Here is a 19,955-nt window from a genome sequence, read left to right on the forward strand (position 1 = left end):
TCTACTTTCAAGGACAGTGCTTTGAGAATAAAGAGGTGTGTTATCAGAATTATATCTAATGTTAGTTCTATAGCATCCCGAGAGACGTCTTCATAAAACATGATATTCTGGCATTTGTTGTATTCTGGCACTCAGTAATATGTTATGTCGTTACCAATAGTTCTGTTCTCTCGGTAGACAGCGGCAACATGAATAAAGTATTAGAGAGAAAACAATTCTACAATGACTTCAGGGACTAAATGCTACTAGAGAAAGAAGCCAGATGTGTGCGCACGTATGTATTCAACAACCTCCCAGAGTACATGACATCTGTTACGATTAATATGTTGTTGTTTAAGACTATATTAAAGAACTTTCTATTGGTCTAGTCTTTCAACTTCATTTACAGTTTTCTCCATACAAACTCTATAAATTAATGTTTCATACTTTTATAATTAAAATTAGTACTGTAATACGCCAGTAGCCTTGCCGCAGTGGCAACACCGGTTCCCATCATATCACCGAGGTTATGCGCTCGTGTTTGGCTAGCACTTGGATGAATGACGGCTATTGCAAGAGGGGTGCACCCAGCCCTTGCGAGGCCAATTAAGGAGCTACTTGATTGCGAAAACTGACAACGGCCGCGAGAGCGGTGAAACCTACTATTATGGATAAAGGGATGTAAGGCGAAAGGTTAGGGTCCAAGTACCATCATGTGTCATTTGCTGTTACTACCTTGCTGGCATAAATACATCTGAAACAGGTAGGCCTTTGGAATTCACAATTTCCGTTAGTTACAACACAGATTGAGTAAGATATGGGAAGCCTTAATTAATAAGACCCGAATCATTAAACAGCTCTCAATTTAATTAAAAGGGAACAGGCAGGTAATCAATAATAACAACTTCAGTTAAGTAAAATTACCGAATACCAACTGGCAGGCCTTCTTTAATAATAGCTTCAGTTAAGTAAGACTACAAAACAGAAAACAGGTAGGTCTTCATTAATAACTGCTTCAGGTAAATAATTAAGAATTTGAATTGCCTTCTCACACGGGTTGCACCAGCAGGCTTATACGCAAGGAGCACGAGACTACACCAAATAGGAAGGCCAAGAAAGGTTCCAACGAAAGGACCTGCCTTCCAAGGCCCCTTTCGTTGGGTAAGGACCGGTAAAAGAAATATTAACACAGTAAAATTAATTACGTGAAAGCAACAATAACTAGCCAAACCGTATACCCGCGTCAATGTAAAATACCGCCTCTACAACAACGACTAAACGTCCGAAAGAAAACTAGGCTACCAGACCCAATTACATAGCCTCAGCAATTGCAAGTTTTGAAATGCAGGTAGGTCCTAAGCCAGTGTAATTAACAGAGCGATGAAGTCTGCAATGCCCGAAGGTATCTCGAAACTGGAAGCTGGCTGTATTACAAGAGAACGATACTTATCTGTTGTACGAAGACGTTTGGCAGGGAGGTCGGCTAAAACCCAACATCTAGGTACTGCGTAACGACAGCATAGAAGAAACACAACCAAGGCCAGTCTCGACTCAGGGAAAGCAAACAACAGCCACAATTCAAAGAACCAACTATTGCTGAACTAGATCAGCTAAAAAAATCAATGATCGCAAAAGACCTACAGGTATCAATAAGAAATTAACAGTTAAGACCTGAAAATCAAAAACTTAACTGAAGTTCACGAATCTAAGCTGAAGCTTGCCGGTTCCAAATGGCACCCAGAATTCAGTACAGAGAAACTGGCTTCGACTCTCTCAACGGTGTGCCACGTCCCAGAGCTGTCTGGCCAGGCTACGCACGAAGACGGCACTCGAAGTCAGCCAGGGATTCAAATCGGTCCACAAATATGCCCAGCAACCACTCGCCGGGCTCCGCGCCCAAGACGCTTGCGCAAGTGCTCGCCTAAAGCCCCTATTACACGATGCCCGTAAACCGTACACCAATGCACCAGCGCCCCAAGCGTGCATATCTGTAACTACAGGCTGGTTCACGTAAACCTATTACACCATCCACGAGAGATATATACCTGGCGCACATTCGCATTAGACAGTGATAATGCGCGAAACGTCTGATCTCTTGTAAAATCGTTCATTCTACCGTGCGAAACACAAGAGGAACCGTGTGACATTTTGGAACGTCATTCGTGCAAATTATTTATGTGACTCAAGGTTCCTATTTCACAAGAAATTGCTTTTTTATCATTATTTATTAAGTAACTGTTACTCTCTTATGTAGATTACTACTGTTCTGAATTACAGACTCAACAGTTAGTTTTATATTACGACACTTGGTTACACAGATATATGTATTTATAAAGCATTTTGCACCCACTTGTTTCTGAAGCTATTGCCCTGGCAGTGACAGTAATTAGGGCAGAACGACGACGAAAAAAAAAAAATCCGGACGTTGTTGAGTTCGACCCTGGCTGTAAAGAAGGGACAAACCCAGGGCATTATTTTTACTGCTTATGAAAGAACTGAGGCTCGAAGATCCGCATGAATTTCGGAGCTTCGTGAGGATGGACATGGCCTGTTTCGAGAAGCTACTGTCTGTGAGAGAAGATGGAATTAGCAAGTGTGACACAGTCATGAGGGAGGCTGTCTCACATTCTCGAAAGTAAGAATCAAATAATATCTTTTTATGTTTTGTGGTCATACCAGGCTAAATCGCAAATAAAATACCGGTAAATGCCCTGGGAAGTTGTAGGCTGGTTGTAACATTACGTTCCCTGGCTACTGGGGAATCTTTTAAGAGTCTGGCTTTTAGCCACAGAATTGCACAGCTCACCATTTGAAACGTTATTGTGGATACATGCACTGCAATTTGCAACACTTTAAAGGACCAATACTTAAAGGTGCACTTTGGTTAATTTTCAAAGTTTGAATTACATTCACACATCAAAAAATGTTTTGCATCACCCCGATTCCGAGAACTCTTGGAGATGGACATTGACTGTGGATATTGCATCGCAGACACAGTCCCTTTCACTGTTCAGAGATGTCAGTAAACCTGCCCAAAGGTGTAAACAACCACGCATGATCAGCGCCTATCAGACTGAGGAGGTCCGACAGCCGATGAGTTCCAGTCATTCCACCAGGAAAGAGGTACACGGCTCGTGTTGTTTGTAGTTCAACCATGCCTAGACGGTCAATACCGCGGTTCGATCGCGTCCGCGTTGTTACTTTGTGCCAGGAAGGGCTCTCAACAAGGGAAGTGTCCAGGCGTCTTGGAGTGAACCAAAGCGTTGTTGTTCGGACATGGAGGAGATAGAGAGAGACAAAAACTGTCGATGACATGCTTCGCCCAGGCAGCCCAAAGGATACTACTGCAATGGATGACCGCTACCTACGGATTATGGCTCGGAGGAACCCTGACACCAAAGCCACCATGTTGAATGATGCTTTTCGTGCAGCCACTGGACATCGCGTTAGGACTCAAACTGTGCGCGATATGCTGCATGATGCAACTTCACCCTCGACGTCCATGGCGAGGTCCATCTTTGCAACCATGACACCATACAGCGTGGTACAGATGGACCCAACAACATATCGAATGGACCGCTGAGGATTGGCATCGCGCTCTCTTCACCGATGAGTGTCGCATATGCCTTCAACCAGACAATCGTCGGAGACGTGTTTGGAGGCAACCCGGTCAGGCTGAACGCCTTAGACACACTGTCCAGCGAGTGCATCAAGGTGGATGTTCCCTGCTGTTGCGGGCCGCTGTGTCCGAGCGGTTTTAGGAACTTGAGTCCGGAACCGCGCTACTACTACGGTCGCAGGTGCGAATCCTGCCTCGGGCATGGATGTGTGTGTTGTTGTTAGGTTAGTTAGGTTTAAATAGTTCGAAGTCTAGGGGACTGATGACCTCAGATGATAAATCCCATAGTGCTTAGAGCCATTTGAACCAATTCCTGCTGTTTTGGGGTGGCATAATGTGGGGCCGAAGTACGCAGGTGGTCATGTACGACACATGAATGCCTTCCTCCGAACGATAGCGCAACCATATTGGCAGCATATTGGCGAGGCATTAGTATTCATGGACGACAATTCGCGCTCCCATCATGCACATCTTGTGAATGACTTCCTTCAGGATAACGACATCGCTCGACTAGAGTGGCCAGCACTTTCTCCAGACATGAATCCTATCTAACATGCCTGGGATATATTGAAAAAGGCTGTTTATGGACGATGTGACCCACAAACCACTCTGAGGGATCTATGCCGAATCACCGTTGAGGAGTGGTATAATCTGGACCAACAGCGAATTGATTAACTTGTGGATAGTACGCCACGACGAATACAGGCATGAATCAATGCAAGAGGACGTGCTACTGGGTATTAGAGGTACCGGTGTGTACAGCAGTCTGGACCACCACCTCTGAAGGTCTAACTGTATGGTTCAAATGGCTCTGAGCACTATGGGACTTAACATCTTAGGTCATCAGTCCCCTAGAACTTAGAACTACTTAAACCTAACTAATCTAAGGACATCACACAACACCCAGCCATCACGAGGCAGAGAAAATCCCTGATCCCGCCGGGAATCGAACCCGGGAACCCGGGCGTGGGAAGCGAGAACGATACCGCACGACCACGAGATGCGGGCCGCTGTATGGTGGTACAACATGCAATGTGTGGTTTTTATGAACAATAAAAAGGGCGGAAATGATGATGATGTTGATCTCCATTCCAATTTTCTGTGCAGATTCCGGAATTCTCGGAACCGAGGTGATGCAGAACTTTTTTTTTTATGTATCTATATGTGCTACTCAGAGTTTTGCAGTCCTCGTTTGTCGCACTGGGCCAAACTGCACGGACTTTCTGCCCTATCACTGCCAGTTTCTCTTTTCTGGCACGCTGAAATAAAGAAAGAGATGCAGTCAAATCAAACATGAACTACGTGAACAATACAAATCGAAAATCACCGTATAACGTTATACGCATATTATTCAGAAAGAAACCATTGCCGACGTACCTTATTATGATACAGCGAGTCATACATACAAATTTCCTCGCTGTATGCGTGAGACGCTTAACACCTCTTTGCTCCATTTCATTTCTAGAATACGAAGCAATCAATAGAAAAAATGCTTTCATATACAGCTAGTATAAAAGAATCTACTGCAAAAAAGTATTTTTTTTGCATTTATGAAACATACTTACTGAAAAAAAATGCGGAAAATCCCCAACACGAAAATCTGAAATTAGCCACTAGCCGCCTTACAATAAGCAAACAAGCAGAAAGCACTTTGGTACACCCGTCTGCGCATGCGCGAGTTATCGCTACCTACTGCACATGCGAGGATTGACGCAGTTTAGAACTGCTCCTATCCTGGCGCGAGGATAAGTGTCTGCTAATTTTCGTAGTTTTACCCGTTCTGCCGCTAGATGTCTGTCGCGCTAGACCAGTACGGTACCGTTCGCTGCGGATCGTCGTGTAATAGCAGCGCCACCTAAACGACAAGGCCTAACAACTCAACTATGATGTCACGCAATCCAGGCGAGGCACTTAGCGTCAACCCTGCCTTTCGCCAAATCGTTGCGCTGACACCGTTTTAGAAACGGATAAATATAAGACGGTAAAAGACGTTAAAGCGATCGAGCTTGACTGTAAATGAAATTACTGCGAGTTGATTTGTTATCTCAAGGAAAAAAAGTGGAAGCATTTACTGTTTTCAGCTGTGTGAGGTATAGAATCATGAAATGTTTTTGCTCTTAACACAATTTAGGTAATTTCAGGCACTAAAAGCAGGCGAGCTGTAAGAAATGACATTACTGAGACTTAAAACACTTCCTTTTTTTCCAAGGTATGTCAGGTGTAAAATAACATACAACATTGAAGCAGACAGCGGAAGGAAGTGATAATTAACAACAGCATATTTTGAGTCATTGTATGTTTCGTTAATTTTGAAGACAAGAACATAAAAGGAGTAGGCAACGCATTCTGACGGTACACATGAAACTACTACCTCCCTGAACGTTGTGTAATGGGTAACAACAGGTAAAGTTATCAGTTTAATCCTTAACTGATGGCTAGCATTTTCTTCCAGAGACGCCTTCAACTCTACCAAAGTTTTTATTTACGCTGACACAGTTTTATTCTCCTAACATTGACACAAACAAAATTGTAGACTATACAGCTTACACATCTAAACGATGTTCAACAAATAATAATATACATCCATAATGTATTTAAAATATATGATTTGAAGTAAAATGTAAACAATAAAAGTGGAAAAAAGATTACTGATAACTCTCACTAAACCTATGAGCACAACCAAAACATACAGAAGTATCTATGTATTGCATGTAACAGCCCAGCATTACTCTAAGAAGCAGGATCTCTGAAGTTCATCTTTCAAATTCACCCAGTTATTTCTGATGCATTTATAAATGTGTACTTGGTCTATACCATAAAACAAGGGCCTGGAATCGTCTGAAGGGTGTGGATAAGTAATACTAAGTTGTAGTGGATTTGCAAAATTACTAACAGCTTTTCTATTAATTGAATTACTGTCAGAACAAATACAATAAACTTTCAACTGAAGTCTTCCAACCCAATCAATGGTCAGTAGTCATTTTATTTACGAAAAAGATGTAGACAACATATTTAAATGATGAAATTACTCCTTACACCGTAGACACATGAGCAGTTGTTGCAAGAGTAGTGGTATCATGCGCCATACCAACTAAATTTCCTCCTTTGCAGTCCATGGCTCGCTTAATATGTATTTCATCTAACATGAGTATCACAAATCAATCATGATGATTCAGGTTTGATACTTTCTCCCTAATGTAAACTAGAAAGTTTGGACTATTAGGATCAATATTAATATTTGCACAGATGTTTCTAATAGTATTAGGATGAGGCAGAATAATATTTCCAGTGCTCCATATGAATCTGTAAACATGGCTTGAAATAAAAAAAACAACAAAGCAGCAAATACTAAAACTTGGGGAAGAAACCTACGTCTCTCAGGAGGCGAAAAGCTTAACTGAAACTGGCTTCTTATGAATTCAATAACAGGTTTAGTTTTCCCCTCACATTCTAAGTTATCTAACAACTCAACACTGAGGTCTTGAAGATGTTTTTCCTGTTTTTGCACGCTAAACTTTCAACAAATATTATAATATTGTCTAGATCATGGATATGACTTACAGTTTTTGGAACTTTCTTGGAAGTGATTTCACAGCCCTGAACATAAATGCTTACAGTGAGTTCCTGATTAATACTTATGTACAAAATATGTGTTCTTTTAGTGTCTACATAAAAAAACAGTGTATATGAATTTTCACTGCTTTTGACCTCTTTTCACTACAAGTAACAGAGCCCAGCTTCTGTATCGTTCTTGAAATGAACTGAAGGAAAACTTCTTATTATGTTCTTCTACAGATTCAATTCTGTCCTCCATGGATGCTCTCAGTGCAGCAGCTTCCCTTTTCTCCCGTTTTTCAGAAGGAGATTCTCTGATTTTTGGCATCACTTTCGAAATATAGGAAGGGCAGTTACGAAATCTGCTTGGGACTGCGTTTTGTCGGACTTGTGGCTTTCTTAGTGGTGCGGTTAACGTAGCCCCAGTTTTCCAGTCTACTGCTTGGGCTTCCCACGATATATCGTCTTCGCAGAAGTGCAAATGGCAGACTTACGAAGTGAAAAATAATATACTGCACGCATGTCGCTGAAACTTGTACTGATAAACTTCAACTGCCATATACTTTCGTCGATAAGTACGGCTTAAAATGGAAGGTACTCACCACAGAATGCTTGATACGAACAAGTTCTCTCTTTTGATCGTAGATAACCATTTCCTTCGCGTATTCTTATTGGCTGGAAATTTAAAAATGTGAACCTTCTTCTTCTCGTCGTAATTACAATCACAACCAGGAACACAACACTTATTCACCATGGTGATGATCACTTCTGAACTGCTACAGGCAGTATACAATTCAAAGAGCAGAAATGCAAACGATTTCACAAGGGAATTCAACTCACTAACACTGCAGCTCCGAAACAGTTGCTTACATGGCTCCACATAGTATTTCTACAGGCATCTAGGTCGCGCTGCTACCAGTAGGTGGACTGGCTGTATACCTCAAGTTGATGACGTCACTCGCCTATTGACAGAGAGTTGTAAGGCCTTCTTGTTTAGTTGGTGTTGGTAATACCCACTTAACTATCAGGGCGGACCTCTGACACCATCCTCCTCGCTCCATTACCACTCCTCAACTCGACACGCCACAATACGCCCCGTCCCCCACAACCGCAAGCAAAGACGTTAGTGGCCTCAATCCAGAGTGACATCACGCAACAGATCGAACTAGTGGCGCCAGCAATTCAACGCCAGTAACCCCGCCACGGCTCTAGCAGTTTGCCGACCACATACCTCTCTTTAACCTCATCCAATGACGCCTCTCAGCTGAGGATGACATGGCCGTCGGTCAGTACCGTTGGCCCTACAAATGGTCGATGTACTTGTTTCCAGAAGTCACGTGCGGAACAGGATAATTACTGGACAACGTTTCCGGTTTTGACGCTGGTATTTACACGGATACATGAAGCTTGTTATACACTATAGCGTTGGGGAGCTGCTGGTCCCGCGTGGAACACCCTCACAGTTATAGCAGACCAGTTTGCCGTGAAGGGAGAACTACCTGTATTTTGAAACTCTCTTACCATAAAACCAGTGGAATAACTTCATTGTTTATGGCCTATATGGATCCTTATCTCAAACGGAGAGTAAGATTAACTGCAATGACACACCTGACTTTTTAATTGATGAAAAACGGATGCTAAAAATAAGGATACAAATCTACAGAATGTTAAGTAACAGTTCGTAATTTTCTACAGTCAAGAGGAGATTGCAGTGTTGTTTGCTGTCACTGACTTCCCTCTCGATATATCCCAAACGTTTTCTTTCCGTTCAACAGGAAGTCAGTATCTCCATCACACTGTAACTATCTACGTTTTTCTCGTCCGTTTCTATACTTCTTTCCTTCCTTCCATGCGGTTTTTCTGATCTTATCCTATTATTTCTCTCTCTTCCTCTACCAAGTCAACTGACTCTCCACGTTGATTCCCTCTGGTCTGTAGTCACACGTTTCTGCTACGTTTCACTACTCATATTCGACAAGAACGTACTGAGGGCACTGCTTAATGTTAATAGGACTGATATTTCTTAAATTCCACATATTCATTATCACACATATTTTCATTATTATTATTATTATTATTCTTTCTTTCTTTTCTCAGACGTTACGTCTGGTCAAAAATGGAAAGTGACGCGGACCTTGATCAAGCGTGACTTCCTTTTAACTGTACGGTATATGTTACATTGTATTTAGGAACTTTCGGCTAATTGAACATGTATCAATAATTACGGATTTCTGTAGTTGTATATATAAGTTTGGATGTAGCTGTATTGCATTGATGTACTGGTGGATATTGTGTGGTATGACTCCTGTAGTTGATAGTATAATTGGTATAATGTCAACTTTATCCTGATGCGACATGTCCTTGACTTCCTCAGCCAGTTGGATGTATTTTTCAATTGTTTCTCCTGTTTTCTTTTGTATATTTGTTGTATTGGGTATGGATATTTCGATTAGTTGTGTTAATTTCTTCTTTTTATTGGTGAGTATGATGTCAGGTTTGTTATGTGGTGTTGTTTTATCTGTTATAATGGTTCTGTTCTAGTATAATTTGCATTCATCATTCTCCAGTACATTTTGTGGTGAATACTTGTATGTGGGAACGTGTTGTTTTATAAGTTTATGTTGTAAGGCAAGCTGTTGATGTACTATTTTTGCTACATTGTCATGTCTTCTGGGGTATTCTGTATTTGCTAGTATTGTACACCCGCTTGTGATGTGATCTACTGTTTCTATTTGTTGTTTGCAAAGTCTGCATTTATCTGTTGTGGTATTAGGATCTTTAATAATATGCTTACTGTAATATCCGGTGTTTATTGTTTGATCCTGTATTGCAATCATGAATCCTTCTGTCTCACTGTATATATTGCCTTTTCTTAGCCATGTGTTGGATGCATCTTGATCAATGTGTGGCTATGTTAGACGATACGGGTGCTTGCCATGTAGTGTTTTCTTTTTCCAACTTACTTTCTTTGTATCTGTTGATGTTATGTGATCTAAAGGGCTGTAGAAGTGGTTATGAAATTGCAGTGGTGTAGCCGATGTATTTATATGGGTGATTGCTTTGTGTATTTTTCTAGTTTCTGCTCGTTCTAGAAAGAATTTTCTTAAATTGTCTACCTGTCCATAATGTAGGTTTTTTTAAATCGATAAATCCCCTTCCTCCTTCCTTTCTGCTTAATGTGAATCTTTCAGTTGCTGAATGTATGTGATGTATTCTATATTTGTGGCATTGTGATCGTGTAAGTGTATTGAGTGCTTCTAGGTCTGTGTTACTCCATTTCACTCCTCCAAATGAGTAGGTCAATATTGGTATAGCATAAGTATTTATAGCTTTTGTCTTGTTCCTTGCTGTCAATTCTGTTTTCAGTATTTTTGTTAGTCTTTGTCTATATTTTTCTTTTGGTTCTTCTTTAATATTTGTATTATCTATTCCTATTTTTTGTCTGTATTCTAGATATTTACAGGCATCTGTTTTTCCATTGCTTCTATGCAGTCGCTGTGGTTATCCAATATGTAATCTTCCTTTTTAGTGTGTTTTCCCTTGACTATGCTATTTTTCTTACATTTGTCTGATCCAAAAGCCATATTTATATCATTGCTGAATACTTCTGTTATCTTTAGTAATTGGTTGAGTTGTTGATGGGTGTGGCAGTAGTTTTAGATCATCCATGTATAGCAAATGTGTGATTTTGTGTGGGTATGTTCCAGTAATATTATATCCATAATTTGTATTATTTAGCATGTTGGATAGTGGGTTCAGAGCAAGGCAGAACCAGAAAGGACTTAATGAGTCTCCTTGGTATATTCCACGCTTAATCTGTATTGGCTGTGATGTAGCCGGCCAGAGTGGCCGAGCGGTTAAAGGCGCTACAGTCTGGAACCGCACGACCGCTACGGTCGCAGGTTCGAATCCTGCCTCGGGCATGGATGTGTGTGATGTCCTTAGGTTAGTTAGGTTTAAGTAGTTCTAAGTTCTAGGGGACTGATGACCACAGCAGTTAAGTCCCATAGTGCTCAGAGCCATTTGAACCATTTTTTTGGCTGTGATGTGATATTATTTGAATTTGTTTGGATATTAAGTGTCGTTTTCCAATTTTTCATTACTATGTTTAGGAACTGTATCAATTTAGGATGTACTTTGTATATTTCCAATATTTGTAGTAATCATGAGTGGAGTACACTATTAAAAGCTTTTTGGTAATCAATGTATGCGTAGTGTAGCGACCTTTGTTTAGTTTTAGCTTGATATATCACCTCTGCATCTATTATCAGTTGCTCTTTACATCCTCGTGCTCCTTTGTAACAGCCTTTTTGTTCTTCATTTATAATTTTGTTCTGTGTTGTATGTGTCATTAATTTCTGTGTAATGACTGAAGTTAATATTTTGTATATTGTTGGTAGGCATGTTATGGGGCGATATTTAGCTAGGTTTGCTGTGTCTGCTTGATCTTTAGGTTTCAGATAAGTTATTCCATGTGTAATTGTATCAGGGAATGTGTATGGGTCTGCAATGTGACTGTTAAATAATTTAGTTAGATGTGAATGTGTTGAGGCGAACTTCTTTAGCCAGAAATTTGCTATTTTATCTTTTCCAGGGGCTTTCCAATTGTGAGTAGAATTAATTGCTTGGGTGACTTCATGTTGCAAAATTATCACTTCAGGCATTCGTGGTATCATCTTGTATGTATCTGTTTCTGCTTGTATCCACCGTGCATGCCTGTTATGTTGTACCGGGTTTGACCATATGTTGCTCCAGAAATGTTCCATGTATGTTATGTTTGGTGGATTGTCTATTTTATTGTGTGTGTTATCTATTGTCTGGTAAAATTTCTTTTGGTTTGTGTTGAATGTTTGGTTTTGTTTCCTTCTATTTTCACTTTTTTTGTATCTTCTAAGTCGTTTGGCCAATGCTCGTAATTTCTGCTTCTTTTCATCTAATTGCTCTATCGCTTCTTGTTGTGAGATTTTACCTAACCTTTTTCGTTTTTTTCTGACATTTCATTTCTTATAAATTGTGTTAGCTGTCCGATGTCTTTTCTCAGTTGTTCTATTCTGATCTGTAGCCTGTGTTGCCATGCTGGTTTTGTGGGTTTCTTCTCTGTGTTGGTTGGTTCTGATCTCTGCCTAGTGTGTATATTTAGTGTAGTGAGTGCTCCTATGTAAACCAGTAGTTGTAACTCTTCCATAGTTGTGTTTTCATTTATTTTGTTGTGTATGATTGTGTTGATAGTTTTTGTTGTTGTTTCGACTTGTGGGTTATTTGGCGGTCTATGCAAGAATGGTCTAATGTCTGTATTTGTGTCTTTGTATTCTATACATGTCAGCTGAAATTTTTCTTCTATATCTAACATGTGTGTTACTTCGAGTTCTATTTGTGCTTGTTCTGGTGGCTGTCTTAAGATTTCGTTTTCCTCTGATTGTTTAATTGATGCGTGTTGTTCTTTGTTTGTTTTCTCTGGGATGTTTGAGTCCATTACTGTATTTTCTTCTTCTTCTGATTGCACATTATTTTGTTCCAGTATTTGTTGTACTTGTTGTTTGATGTTTTCTAATTCTGACTGGCGTATCCTGTTATTTTTTATTATTACACGGATCTGATCAGCTAGTCGTTGTTCTGTTAAAAATTTTAATTCTGGGTATCTGATAATAAATGTTGTGTATACTTGTGATCTGTATCCAGTTGTGTTGGTTCCTAGGTTTGTTGCTTGGTAATAACAGAACATCCTCTGTCTTTGTTTTCCTTCTAGGGTATTTGCAGGAAGCATATCCTGCAAAACACCTCTATTTGGATTTAAATCATTTTCCATTTGGCTAGCAGTGTCGTTACCATTGTTGGCGGGCATAGGGTTCAAACGTCGTCCCCGACCATGACGGCGCTTGTCCGAGGCTTCTTTAGTTCTGTCCTGAACCAAGTAATCACACTAAAAGGGTGGTTAGCCCTATTAATGGTTTGTTCTTTTCGTCGTCTTTTACGACTGGCAGAACATACCGGAGGCCTATTCTTTTCCCGGGCCTCCACGGGGTTTATTATTATTATTGTTATTATCGTTATCATTATTGTTATATATCGTTTACACGAACTGCATAACAAAATAATAAGTTATGATGTCGCCAAATATCTAAAGGTTGTCCTCTTAACATAGACTTGTTGTCGTAAATAATTAACATCATCGTAAGAAGTCAAGAGACTGTACGTAATGAGAGTGAGTGTTTCTCTTTATTGTTAAAACTCTTAGTTTTTTTTTCTCCTGGCATATTCAAGCACCGCTTCTTAACCGAACCACGAATTTTTTCTAGTGATATTCGACAGTTCTTGAAGAGGGGAGTGAGTGATATAACATGTGCTATACTTTTCAGTAATACGTTCCGCAAAAAGGGACGGAACGAAGTCAAGGTTGATAATATAGCTCAATTTTTCGCCTAATAAACCCATTTCCACGGCAAAGTATGCGAAACTGTGGGATGCCAGCTGTCTTGACCTCACATGTAACACATAACCCACTTCTTCCCTATTTAATACACAACCCGATTCTTCCACCATTCTATGAAAAGTTTCAGCACTGAGGATAACAAACCTCACACGATACCTCTTTTCAAGGGATATCTGACGTGGTTATGAAAGTACACATGTACATTACGAGCCCTGAGCGAATAGCGAAATATTTGTTCGTGTGTAAGCAATCGCTTGCCGAAAGTCCCGTTCCGATATCCAGAACGATGAAAAAGAATCTGGAATGTCCATTTTAACGTGGGAAACACTACATGAGGAAGGATAAGTGTGCATCGATAAATGTTTACATCAGTAAACTGCTGGATCAGAAGAACAATCTTGCATGTAAGCTCAATGGATGCCATTGTGGCTGTGGACGCAGAGGCAAACCCTGTAAACGGTAGGTATGGAACTGGTCAGTACTTTGTTACTGGATTGGTTTAAGATCTCTCTCGCTTCTCTATTAGTCGCTCTTTTTTAGGGTTCCGTACCTCAAACTGTAAAAATGGAAACTTTCTAGCATCACACTGTCGTCCATACGTCCATCCGTCCGTCTGTCTGTCTGTCCGACTGTTAACACCCCTTTTTCTCTTGATCAGATTGGCGTATCAAGTTCAAATTTATGTCACGTTCTAAGGGCTATGGTCCATTGGTGGTAGAAAAAAAATTGAAGCTTCTAAGTGAATGCAATACAACGATACGGCCATTTGTGTCGCATACTTTGATACTCGACTTAATCTAATTCCCTCAGCATCACTCGACTTAATTCGACTACATTCCATTATCCTCGTTTTGCTTTTGTTGATGTTCATCTTATATCCTCCTTTCAAGACACTATCCATTCCGTTCAACTGATCTTCCAAGTCCTTTGCTGTCTCTGACAGAATTACACTTAAAGTAGTAAAGGAGTTTTGCTATTTGGGGAGCAAAATAACCGATGATGGTCGAAGTAGAGAGGATATAAAATGTAGACTGGCAATGGCAAGGAAAGCGTTTCTGAAGAAGAGAAATTTGTTAACATCGAGTATAGATTTAAGTGTCAGGAAGTCATTTCTGAAAGTATTTGTATGGAGTGTAGCTATGTATGGAAGTGAAACATGTACGATAGAGAGTTTAGACAAGAAGGGAATAGAAGCTTTCGAAATGTGGTGCTACAGAAGAATGCTGAAGATTAGATGGGTAGATCACATAACTAACGAGGACATACTGAATAGAATTGGGGAGAAGAGAAATTTGCGGCACAACTTGATCAGAAGAAGGGATCGGTTGGTAGGACATGTTCTGAGGCATCAAGGGATCACCAATTTAGTATTGGAGGGCAGCGTGGAGGGTAAAAATCGTAGAGGGAGACCAAGAGATGAATACACTAAGCAGATTCAGAAGGATGGAGGTTGCAGTACGTACTGGGAGATGAAGAAGCTTGCACAGGATAGAGTAACATGGAGAGCTGCATCAAACCAGTCTCAGGACTGAAGACCACAACAACAACATTTTGATACTCGCAAACTCACTCATCAAAACCTATAGAGTACTTCCCGTTGACGTAGAACCGTGAAATTTGGCAAGAAGGAAGGTTTCGCAACACAAGTAAAGTAAGAAAATCTGAGAATCGTTAAACTGTAATTGTAGAGTAACAACCTTTTTCCATTAGAACATACCTTGCATTCATCATCCGTCAAATGCATAATAGACGAACATTACTGCAAACAAACATAAGACAGAAGTTTTAGACATGTTTTAGTAAGTATATAAAAATATTTTATTCAATCTTCTATATCTATAAACATAAACTGAAGTCCCTTGTTCGCTTTTTTTCTATGTCTGAGCTAGTCTATGGATCTAATGTAGGGATTTTGAATTGGTCTTGGGATTCCTGGGACCGATATCCTCCGAACATATCGCAATCGTTGAGATTCTGAATTACCAAGATGGATGAACCATATATTAAGTTTGCACAGAACCTTTGGTGCCCGAGTCCTTCTCACAGTTGGACAGTATTTTTAAATACCGCCTGTAGTAGATCGTCTCCGTTTGAAAGAAGGCGTTTGTCGTCTCTAAAGACGGAGCTGCCACCGCAAATGCCAGCGACATTACTCGTGTTATCTCACCATCAAACCTCCAATCTAAATACTGACTTCTTGCCACCATTAAGTCGACGGACTGTCCTAACAATCCGTCGGAAACTGGCTTGTGGCGTAGACATCGGACAGATCCGTCGCGGAAGCGACCGTTCGACAGTAGTAAAAGCTGAAAAACACTCGGCAGAAATTCTGTAGCCGGAAGTGTCCGTCAAGAGTCCGCCTCGGTAAACAGCGTCCTCAGCAGGGGTCCGGTCTGCTCGGCTGTCCTACACAGGCAGGCCACTGGGCGGCGCAGAGCTTGTCAACCACACCAGTCACGGGCCTTTCAGTTATGCTTACCAGGGAGAAAGAGCCCTCATATTTATGATAAGCAAACCTCCAGGAGTCTCGATAAGAGATGCGATTCGATGTTAGACGGACAATGTGCGGGATGCGAACAACATCATTGTCCAAACACTACCGTCAGAACTCTTGCAAGTATCAGATTGAGAGGATGTTGTCAATAAAGTATGGTGTTGAAGCACTGATATATTGTGCTACCTGGCCACAGAACACGTGGAGGCAAAGTAGCAACCAGTCCAGCACTCTGACAATTCTATTCTATTCAACTTATTGCTATGAATTTTAGACCTGTTATCTGGGAACTCTTAACAGATCGTACATAAGCGTTAATCACAGTCACGTACAATGTTTGATATTATGTATGTAACAGCAAATCATGTTAACAGCAACCATTGGTAATATTAATGTAGAAATAAAACAGAACCTTTGGCAGCGAAGGATTAGCCGAACGGTCTAGGGCGCTGCTGTCATGGATTGTGCGGCTGGTCCTGGCTGAGGTTCGAGTACTCCCTCTATCATGGGTGTGTATGTTTGTCCTTAGGATAATTTAGGTTAAGTTGTGTGTAAGCTTAGGGACTGATGACCTTAGCAGTTAAGTCCCATAAGATTTCACACACATCTTTGAACAGAACCTTTGAAAAACAAGAATCAATAAAAAATAAAATAAAGAGAATTAACTCCAGTTCCAAGTGAATAACTTCCGTCTTACATTAATAGGTATGCTACTGGCAGCCTCGGAAAAGCAACTACATCTATACCTACTAAACCTATTGCTGCTACACTATTGTACGTCATCCACACTGGCATGTGCGTGCCTCGGCAATCCTCGAGTCTTGGACAACCCTCTAACAAAGGGAGAGTGCCCTAATAAAATTTAATCAATATTTATTCTTTAGATTACGAGTCTATTGATACAAGCCACAGACTGATCGGCCCAGTAGTCTACAAGTCGAGTTCATTAATTGGCGATTAAATCATATCGAATGTATTTTCCCCACAATTAGGACCCCCGTAGCCTTGCCTGCACGACTCCCGGCTCGTGAAGAGTTTATAATTTTCTGACGCGTGGTTTAAGTAACATAGAATTGGTACTACATAGCGTATTACTAGAAGGCCGTTAGTTCGAACCTCAGTGCTTCTTCGCCGGCGGCGGAAGGACACACGCCCCGCCCGCCGTTTTTGCGGAAGACCTGCTATTCTACGAGTAGATGTCCCAACTATGAGGACGCCGACACTGCCTTCACCTGCCGGAACAAATGCGCGAGAGGTGCACCCGTTAAATTGGTTACGGGGTTCCTCTTCTGTCGGCGGAGGTAGACAGTGTCGTTGGGTCTTGGGACACAACAGTTGCAGGAGACGCTCTTGACACCCCAGCCGAAGCCAGTTCTTAGTAGGTGAAAATTCGTGACGATCGTCGATGAGTGAGTTGCCGCCATTATGCACAAAATGTGCATACTGGTTACATCGCTAGCGCCCACTGATCCGGCGACCCAATACAGCATTGTCAATAATCAGTTTCTGCGTGATAATCGTTAACAATTACGACGCCACGAGATAAATTGTACACCAAACGGTTGGTGCTGGAACCGTGTCATGCTTCCGTAAAAGAAATCTCAGCCACCCCTCCCTTCGATGGTCTCGTCAATTCTCATGAGTATTAGTATTTCAGCTGTCTCTCGGCATACTTCCTCTTAATTCAGGGGTTGGACCATTCAATATTACGTCCGTAATTTGTACTATTTGATTATTACTGTATCTTGACCTGCAGATGGACGAGTCTTGTCAGTTTCTTAATATTGTTGGGGAACAGAAGCTCTTATTCACGTGTGACAAGTTAGCTCTCATTTAACCTATTGGCTTGACACAACATACGCAACATCATACCACATCGGTCGCTTTGTTTTTTTTTTTTTTTGGTCTGTGATTTCCCCCTGTTGTGTCTTTCTTTCATTGAAACCCAGCCAGACGTAATGGAGACTGATGCCGGTAGCAGTCGGGACAGCAGAAGAATCAAAGGTGAGATTTAATATCGCCAGTTTTTAGTAGAACAAGAAAAACGGACATTCAAATTAATTACTCAGTCACTCTTCACTCAGCTTCGTAAACCCCCTCTACCAACCACAGTGCATCGTTCTTGAGATTATCGGCAGAGACCGGATGTGAAGATATGGACGCTCTAGAACATCCTATCCATGAAGATAGACGCGTGGACGTGAGACTTGAAATCTTGAAAGGCAGGACTGGTAACGCTGCAGTCTCCGTCATCGCTGCAGTCTCCGTCATGTTGATGAGAAAAAGCAAAAGCTGATTATCCACCAGTTGATAAAGCCATCCTTGTTCAATCTATTTTTTGTTTCACTCAAATAACCCAGTCTGGAAACAACCACATGGGCTGTGGCTAATCCATTTCTCAGCAATATTCATTTTTTCGGGAGTTAAGTCCTGCAAGAGAGCGTTTGTGAACTTGGAAAATAGGAGAAAGCTACAGAGGAAGTGAAGCTGTGAGTCATGCCTGGATAGCTCTGTCCCTTAGAGCTTTGTCCGGGAAAGGCAAAGTTCCAGATTCAAGTCTCGGTCTGACAGACAGTTTTAATCTCCTAAGAAGATTCAAGCCACTTCCGACTAATGACAACATTATACAGCCTCCTCTGACTCCACTTCTTGCACACATGCCTTTCGGAGGAGTTCCTGAAGTTTGAAATGAACACGAAATACACGATTCGAAAACAGGAATGCTAACGATCATTTAACACGTTTCTAGTTCCCTGCGATTTACTGTAGCAAAGGTAGAATCCCAATGGGTGTAGGTGGCGCTGGGTTGAGAGGGAACAGATCAAAATTCAGACAGTACTAAAAACATTTCTCAAAATCCGACTATTAGCACATTACAATACCTTTCTAGGGGACTGATGGCCTCCGATGTTCAGTCCCATAGTGCTCAGAGCCATTTGAATCATTTTTGACCACGAGAATATAGTAAGAGAGACTCGTGCGCGAACAAAGTCTCCTAGCCAGGCAAGTTTTCCCCGTTCACTAAACGAATGGAACAGGGCAGGAAATCGCTAACCTTGGCACAAAGTATCATCTGCCACCCACTGAACATATACAGGGTTATTACAAATGATTCAAGCGATTTCACAGCTCTACAATAACTTTATTATTTGAGATATTTTCGCAATGCTTTGCACACACATACAAAAACTCAAAAAGTTTTTTTAGGCATTCACAAATGTTCGATATGTGCCCCTTTAGTGATTCGGCAGACATCAAGCCGATAATCAAGTTCCTCCCACACTCGGCGCAGCATGTCCCCATCAATGAGTTCGAAAGCATCGTTGATGCGAGCTCGCAGTTCTGGCACGTTTCTTGGTAGAGGAGGTTTAAACACTGAATCTTTCACATAACCCCACAGAAAGAAATCGCATGGGGTTAAGTCGGGAGAGCGTGGAGGCCATGACATGAATTGCTGATCATGATCTCCACCACGACCGATCCATCGGTTTTCCAATCTCCTGTTTAAGAAATGCCGAACATCATGAAGGAAGTGCGGTGGAGCACCATCCTGTGGTACGTTTAGCTCCCTGCTTGCTTTCTTCGTCGACTTCCGCGGGCTACGCGTGAAACTTGCCCGCACGCGTTCAACTGTTTCTTCGCTCGCTGCAGGCCGACCCGTTGATTTCCCCTTACAGAGGCATCCTGAAGCTTTAAACTGCGCATACCATCGCCGAATGGAGTTAGCAGTTGGTGGATCTTTGTTGAACTTCGTCCTGAAGTGTCGTTGCACTGTTATGACTGACTGATGTGAGTGCACTTCAAGCACGACATACGCTTTCTCGGCTCCTGTCGCTATTTTGTCTCACTGCGCTCTCGAGCGCTCTGGCGGCAGAAAC

This window comes from Schistocerca cancellata, chromosome 7 (genome assembly GCF_023864275.1).
Source record: "Schistocerca cancellata isolate TAMUIC-IGC-003103 chromosome 7, iqSchCanc2.1, whole genome shotgun sequence".
In the NCBI taxonomy this organism is placed as follows: domain Eukaryota; kingdom Metazoa; phylum Arthropoda; class Insecta; order Orthoptera; family Acrididae; genus Schistocerca; species Schistocerca cancellata.